Consider the following 8,422-nt stretch of genomic DNA (forward strand, 5'->3'; position numbering starts at 1 on the left):
CTTGTCTATCATCCCAGGACCTCTGCATATTTTGACTTATCACCGTGAAAAGTGAGAGATTTACTTCACAGCAAGGAACAGGTTAAATCCTGCCTATATAAATTGAAGTCCTGGTGATTTCCAACTCATCCAGGAAGCTGAAAATCAAGAAGCTAGCCTGAAGAACCACTATATGATTCAAAGCTTGTCTGTATATTGGATTCTAATACAATTGAGAGAGTCCGGATGTATTTCACGAGAAGAGTACTCCACTCCTCTACTCACAACACAATACCCTAGGCCACCAGGCTTGGAATTTTGGGCTTGGACAACCTAGAATTATACCACCTATGGTCTAACCTAAGTGTAATACACAAAATTATCTGCCAGAAGGTCCTACCTGTCAATGATTACTTCAGCTTCAACCACAATAATACACCAGCACACAATAAATACAAACTCAAGGTAAACCGCTCTAAACTTGATTGCAGAAAATACAACTTCAGCAACAGAGTGGTCAACGCCTGGAATGCACTACTTGACTCTGTTGTTACATCCCCAAACCCACACAACTTTAACCTAAGACTGTCTACTGTTGACCTCACACTATTCCTAAGAGGTCTGTAAGGGGGCATACATAAGTGCACCATCGTGCCTACCGTCCATGTCCTACTGTCTCCATTTATTCATACCTATTTACCGTGTTCATATTTATGTTTATACTTATATCTGTTATCTTTTACATGTTTGACAAACTAAATAAAAAAATAGGGAAAGGGAATGGAAAGGGGAAGGGGAAGGAAAGGAAACAAAAGGGGAAGGACGGAAATTGCTTGTGGGGAAAAAAAAGATAATGCAGAAGGGAAGAAAAAGGAAACAAGGATCTTACCATAATGAATATCTTCTCTTACTCTGGCAACTTGACCACCAACCCAACCAAATGTCCATTGTGTTTTTATATATAGCATTATTCTGGAGTAAAAATATGCCCACTCCAAGTTTAGACAATAGATGCAAGATTAGAGACGGTTGCAATTGGATCTCAGTGCCATTCCACACATATCCCACTTGATGGGAGTTTTGTTTTCCTCAAATTAATTCAGCATGTAAGTAGAACAGGAAAGCTGAGACCACAGGGAGAGAGTCGGGCTGAAAATCTTTTCCAGGTGCACCAATCCTCCTGGTATTTTTTTTTAACCACCCGGATTTCCCAGAACAGAAGGATTATCGTAGGACACTAAAGATAAAATAACACAGGACACTAAGTGAAATAGGATTATTTTAAACCGTGAATCAATACGTTCCGGCTGGTAGATTGGATCTAGGATTAATCATATTTTACTGCTATTAAATGAATGAGACAATATTTAAATTCTCCTGCCAAGTCAGTCATGACTGCTATGGACTATCTGCAGGTCCCTGCAAGACTTTTTGGTAACATTTTTTTTTTGGTGGCAGTGGTGTCCATTGTCTGCTTCCTTGGGTTGAGAGAGAGTCACTGGCTCAAAGTTACTCAGTTGGCTTCCTGCGTACAGTAATGTTTTCTAGCTTGCTACCTTCAACCACTACACCAAACTGGCATTCAATTACCCTGAATAATTTTAACTAAACTATCAATACTTTACAATGTTCATTGGTTGGAACATTCTGGAAGTGAAGCCTCACATATGAATGTTGAGAAACACTGGTCTAATCTTCCCAGGAGAACACTAGATTAAACAAAAGCATTCATTCCATAATAGTATCTCTATACATAAAAATGGCTCTATGTGTGTGTGTGTCTGTTCCAACATAACTCTGGAACGCCTCGAGCAATTTCAACCAAACTTGGTACAAGGATGACTTTCTCTCTGGAAACGAATACTTTGGGAGTAAGACACCCCTAACAGCTCTTGGTGGGAGGGGGTTGTTCTGTTAAGATACAGCCTGTTGTGCCTTAAAATGGCTTCTACTGTACTGCTGTAAAATGGCTTCTACTGTACAGCGCAGTGGAGTTGCCATGATAATGGGTTGACAGTACTGCACAAGGGGGCTCCCTCTAGCCACAGGGAAAATCCAGCATTAGAAATTACGTTTGGACATTTTCAACACGGTGGTATCATTTTTCTTGACCCTTGTGTGGGGGCACAGGGAAAACAATTTTAACTAATTTAATTGTCTCCAAAATCAGGGCACAGGGAGAAGTTGCTCTTACCATCGCCTCTTCAGGAGTTGCGGCGAAGTTAATGGAAGTAGGGAAGACAACCCATTCCACACTTACAGTGCCACTTATAATTCATTCCTTTTTCTGTCTAATACAGGATTGGGATAAATAAATACCCAGGCAATGCCAGGTTATCAGCTAGTTCTCAATAAATCTAAGATTTGCTTCTTAAATTATTTTACAAAACAAAAACAAAAAACAGCCACCCTAATGTTTTAAGATCAATATAGTCTTTTGCTTTCTGATGGGTTTCATACAAAGGTTATATCTGACAGCATGCTCTCCAAAGAGTTGATGGGTTTCAAATCCCATCCTTCATTAATTTTGTTTATTTATTTTATTTAAAAGAAATAAAATTTATTTATTTATTTGAATCCCGCTTTTATTATTTTTACAAATTATTTGATCACATACGGTCCTTTTCAGTCTCTCATTCCAAATTGCTATGATTACTTTTGCCCTGCTTTGTTCACAATTACAGAACTTCTGGACCCAACATTGTGTAAGCTAGGGAACAAAATGACAGGTGGTCCTCGACTTACAACCCCAATTGAGCCCCAAATTCCCATTGCTAAGCAAGAACAGATGTTAAGTGAGGTTTGCCCCCATTTTATAACTTCTTGCCACTGTTCTCAAGTTGAATCACTGCAGTTGTTAAAAGTGAATTTAGCTTCCTCATTGACTTTTCTTGTCAGAAGTTCTCAAACATGGGATCACATGATCCCGGGGCACTGCAGCCATCATAAATATGAGTCAGTTGCGAGGTGTCCAAATTTTGATGACTTCTAACAGTCTCTAAATGAAAGGTTGTAAATCAAGGACTGCCTGTATCTGAACGAAAATGTCTTTCCTCCCATTGCAAATCAATATCTCTTTCTGCTTATCTATGGCGTTGGCCACGTATATTGTTGGAATGCAAAACCAGAGTCCTTCTACTGAAGACAATGTGGGCATTCATAAAGAAAAGGCCTGAACCTCTGATACAATCTAGAACATCTGCTGCTAAATTTTAATCTGGGACATCCTCAGAAGAAACACATGTAAAAAGATGCAGCCCTTTGGTTATACACTCAGGGTTGCTAACTTAATTTTTTTTATTCGCCCCCAGGAAATAGAAATGGTCTTAGAGGAGATCAACCCTGACTGCTCTTTAGAAGATCAGATCCTGAAGATGAAACTCAAATATTTTGGCCACCTAATGAGAAGGAAGGACTCATTGGAGAAGAGCCTAATACTGGGAACGATTGAGAGCAAAAGAAGAAGGGGTCGGCGGAGAAAGAAGTGGCTGGATGGAGTCATTGAAGCAGTAGGCATGAGCTTAAATGGACTCCAGAGGATGGTAGAGGACAGAAGTCCTGGAGGAACGTTGTCCATGGGGTTGTGATGGGTTGGACATGACTTCGCAACTAACGACAACAGGAAATGGACAGGATTATGATTTTAGAATTTTAATCATATAGAAGAAGTTTAAAATTTATTGTATGTATGAGAAACAGTGATATATCTATTTAATAAATGGATTATATATTTTAAATCCATTCCCAGGTCCAATGGGTTCCTCCTTTAAAGTGTGTCTCCCAGCAAAATTTAAAAAAAAAGGATATTCCTGTAACTAAGGAATCTTATATGTGTAATAGTGAGAGATAACTTAACTGGATTTTGATTCCTGTTAAGTTCTAAAATCTCCACAGTGGAAATATTTTGCTTTCACCGTCTGGATTCTTCACATTAACAGCTAATTCCAAGTCTCAACACACAAGTACTCAAAGGAGAACTGAGAATTTTTAAAATACCTATAAAAAGGGAATGCATATGTTTATTTAATCTACCCTGCCCTAAGAATATCCATCATTCAATGTGCTAATTAGAAGGACAGCTGATTCAGCAAATAATTGCCTTCTAAGACCCAGTGGAGGAAGAAGAGAAAAAATGCACAAAGATAAAAGGCTCTGAATGTTTACTTGAAATATTATCTACCAAATTCAAGGGTTTCAGGATTTCTTCTATTGTAACAGAATAAGAGAAAAATAGAGTTAGAAGGGACCTTGGAGGCCTTCTAGTCTAACCCCCTGCTCAAATAGGAAATGCTTGTGGTATTTTTCTCCAATGTTGGGCTTTATTTGTCCCCAGCAGATTTCCCTTTTCTTATACAAGGGGAAATACTGCTGAAAACTCTAGTTGATGATGAGTAATTAATGCTGCTCTCTAATTCCTGTGAATTTCACTCGTATGAAGAAATGTGACTATTACTTCTTATTTTTTAAGATGTTATATCCTGCTTATCTTTCACAGAGCTGTAAACAAATCAAAAGATACACACACACACACACACACACACACACTGTATGTATGTATGTATGTATATGTCTGTGTGTGTGTGTGTGTGTGTGTGTACACACACACACATATAGACAGTATATATAATATAATATGAGTTTAAAACTACTTAAATCCTGTGGATTGACTTTTTAAAATATCTGTTTAATGTCTATCATTCTAATTTAATTTAGGCCAGATAGATTTTATTCAATCTTCTACGTTTAGCATAAATTTTGTGATTTCCACTGCTATCTGTGTTACAGCTACTATAATAATGCATTTTATGTCATTTTACTTATTTTAAAACAGTATTACTAATAATTACAGGTCTACATATTTTCTGGTTGCGTTTTCTGGCCAAAAGATCATAACAAAGGATTTAAAAAGAAAAAAGAAATTACTGCTGCACTCTCAAGGGCATCACAATCCATATCTCATAATAGTTGCCCGGATTGATTGATTTTTGATTGCAAAGTGGTAGACAAATCACATGAATAAGTAATTCACCACCAACATGAGGCAAGGTGTATTGAGAAAGAGTCAATCATTTAGTGAAGTTCTATGGCTGAGGGAGGATGAGGTCTCCTCATTGCTAAACTAAGATCTTAACCCCAAAAGCTATTTCTTAGTTTTATATCTTGCCTTGTGTTCAGGAGCTTGAAGTGATGTACCCAACTAAACCCAATTTCACTGAGGAAGGATTTGAGATAAAAGCTAATTCCCCCTACTGTCAGTCCAACATCTTAAACACTACACCAATAGCAATAGCAATAGCAGTTAGACTTATATACCGCTTCATAGGGCTTTCAGCCCTCTCTAAGCGGTTTACAGAGTCAGCATATTGCCCCCACAGTCATTTTACCCACCTCGGAAGGATGGAAGGCTGAGTCAACCTTGAGCCGGTGAGATTTGAACCGCTGAACTGCAGATAGCATTCAGCTAAAGTGGCCTGCAGTACTGCACTCTAACCACTGCGCCACCATGTCTCTCAGACTTGGCCATTTTAAGATTGGTGGACTTCAATTCCCCAGCCAGCTGTGTCGTTGCCATTTTGAAAGGTTTGAGCAAAATAAGATTCAGTTCTGAACGGGAGCATAATCAACGGCTGAAAACAAGAATGCTCTAGTGCAGTGTTTCTCAACCTTGGCAACTTTTAAAATAGGCAGAATTCAACTCCCAGAATTCCCCAGCCAGCATAGAATTCTGGGAGTTGGAGTCCACTATCTTAAAGTTGCCAAGGTTGAGAAACACTGCACAACACCATATAAAATGGGGTTCCACCACAAAACCGCATTGACTAAAGCGCGCTCGACGAAACCGTGTACCTGACGTCACCACAGCGCGACGAAAAAAGCACGCTGTGAGTGCTAAAGCTAAAATTAACCCCTAAACCTAAACCTAACCCCCGAAACCTAACCCTAAACCTAACCCTAAACCTAACCCTTAACCTAACCCTAAACCTAACCCTTAACCTAACGCTAAACCTAACGCTAACCCTTAACCTAACCCTAAACCTAACCCTAACACTTAACCTAACCCTAAACCTAACCCTAACCCTTAACCTAACTCTTACCTTAACGTGAATCGGCTTGCTTTCAAAGCGCTTTTTAAAGCGCCCTTTTTTCTCCGCGGTCGCTGTTGTCGTGCTGCTGATGACGTCAGCGACGCACTTTAATCGGGCGTGCTTTAGTGGACCGCAGTTTTGTCGTGCCAGGATAAAATGGACACTGGAGAAGCTGCACTATTACCTTTCTAACAGAAACGTCCATGCACATACCTGCACACACACACACACACACACACACCTCTGAAGAAATTGGCAGGGCCAGGCCTAACAGATTCTGCATTCCATCACCGCAACTGCCTTGGCAACTTGGTTGCATGTCTACAGCAATGAATTGTTGATTTGTGATTGTCTCTTTTGCTGTGGACCCAGAACTGCTGTATCTAACTTGACAAACACAGTGCTCCTTTTCAGCCTCCAAGCTCACTTCTGCTTATTTACACCTCATTACACTCCATCAGAAAAGATAATCTGTCAAAAACGGAAAACAAACTAATTTAAATAAGCACCAGGGAAAGGAACATAATCCGATGTGGCCTCAGTAGAATGCCATGTTGGGTCAGGGCATGAAGTCTATTTGCAATCACAAGCAGGCGGCTAAAGGGAATAAAATGCAGGATAGTTGAACAACATTGCCTTAAGCAATGAACAAACTGACTAGTGTCCTACCTGAAAAGTTGTGTTCGTTCCTTGATGGCATTCTTACACACCTGTTCTGACCTAGGCTTCCCAAGAGCATGAAGCAAACTCCTTGTCCTGACAAAAAAAAAACCTTTTATTAATTTACTGTGAATTCTGCTCATTTACATCCAGCAAAGTCTTTCAAGGGAGGATTCACAGTCACAGACCTTATCTGGTGTGGAGAGCTGACAGGCCGATATCTGCAAACTTTGGCAAGGAGTCTTGGAGAGTTACGGACCAATTAAGCAAACTAATTGTCTCCTGTAAACTCCACTCCCCTTTCGCTCCTCTTTTATTTCCTCTGGGAGGGGCCATTCATTGTCCACCTGTGGCCTTACTCCCAAGTCGACCCCTGTTCTTTAGCTGTTCTCTTCGTCTGACAACTCTGCCCATGCGCACACTGGGAACAGGCTACAGCTGTTCATCTGCCTCACTGATGTCTGACTTGGAAGGCAGCTGATAAGTGGCATACGGCTCTGGCTCCCTCTCTGCCTCTGACACAGAGCCCTCATCAGAGCCTTCCCCAGACTCCAGGACTGGCTCACGTTCCTCCCCAACCTCCTCACTGTCCGAATCTGCTACCATTTCCTCTGGCCGCTGGCAGGCCACAAGAACACCAATACCCAATGGCCACATAATTCTAAAATGCTCCTCCCTTACATCCTGGAATAGAATATAATGGATCAAATACAGGTAGTCCTCGACTTAAGACCATGATTGAGCCCAAAATTTCTGTTGCTAAGTGAGACATTTGTTGAGTGAGTTTTGCCCCATTTTACAACCTTTCTTGCCACGGTTGTTAAGTGAGTCGCTGCAATGGATATATTAGTAACCTGGTTGTGAAGTGAATCTGGCTTCCTCATTGACTTTGTTCGTCAGAATTCTGCAAGAGGTAATCAGATGACCTCGGGACACAGCAATGGTCATAAGTATGAACCAGTTGCCAAGTATCCGAATTTTGATCGCATGATCATGGGGCTGCTACAAAGGTCGTAACTGTGAAAAATGGTTATAAGTGACTTTTTTCAGTGCCGTCGTAACTTGGAACAGTCACTAAATGAACTGTTGTAAGTCGAGGACTACCTATACTCAATAGTGTAATAAGATCACCTCTAAAACAATGTTTTTACAAACATCAGGAGCTAGATTCACGTAGCACATTAAGTAAAACCAAACCATCTTATGGATTAACATGTTACATGAAAAAGACACATAATGAGGCATCTTATCTTCACAATTTCCTGTCGATTGAGCTTCATGAAAATCACGATGGAGGTTTATTCTGATCCTATTCTGGGGGAGAATTGTATCTGTTACAATAATTAAAATAGGGATCCCTCAGAGATTGTTAATTTTTTCTTATTAAAAGGTGGGGGGAAACTACGTAAAGATATTATGGGATGTGCTACAGCACATTGACTATTGATGTTTGAGAGGGATGACTGATATTGTCAAGAATTTATAGACTAAACAATGTAATTTGACCAAAGAATAAAGAATGATACTCTGGAGCAGTGTTTCTCAACCTTGGCCACTTGAAGATGTCCGGACTTCAATTCCCCAGCTGGGGAATTCTGGGAGTTGAAGTCCGGACATCTTCAAGTGGCCAAGGTTGAGAAACACTGCTCTAGAGGCACCGTTGTTTTGAAGGACATTTTAAGTGGCTTCCGGGTACA

Source organism: Thamnophis elegans, chromosome 4 (assembly GCF_009769535.1).
Source record: "Thamnophis elegans isolate rThaEle1 chromosome 4, rThaEle1.pri, whole genome shotgun sequence".
NCBI lineage: Eukaryota > Metazoa > Chordata > Lepidosauria > Squamata > Colubridae > Thamnophis > Thamnophis elegans.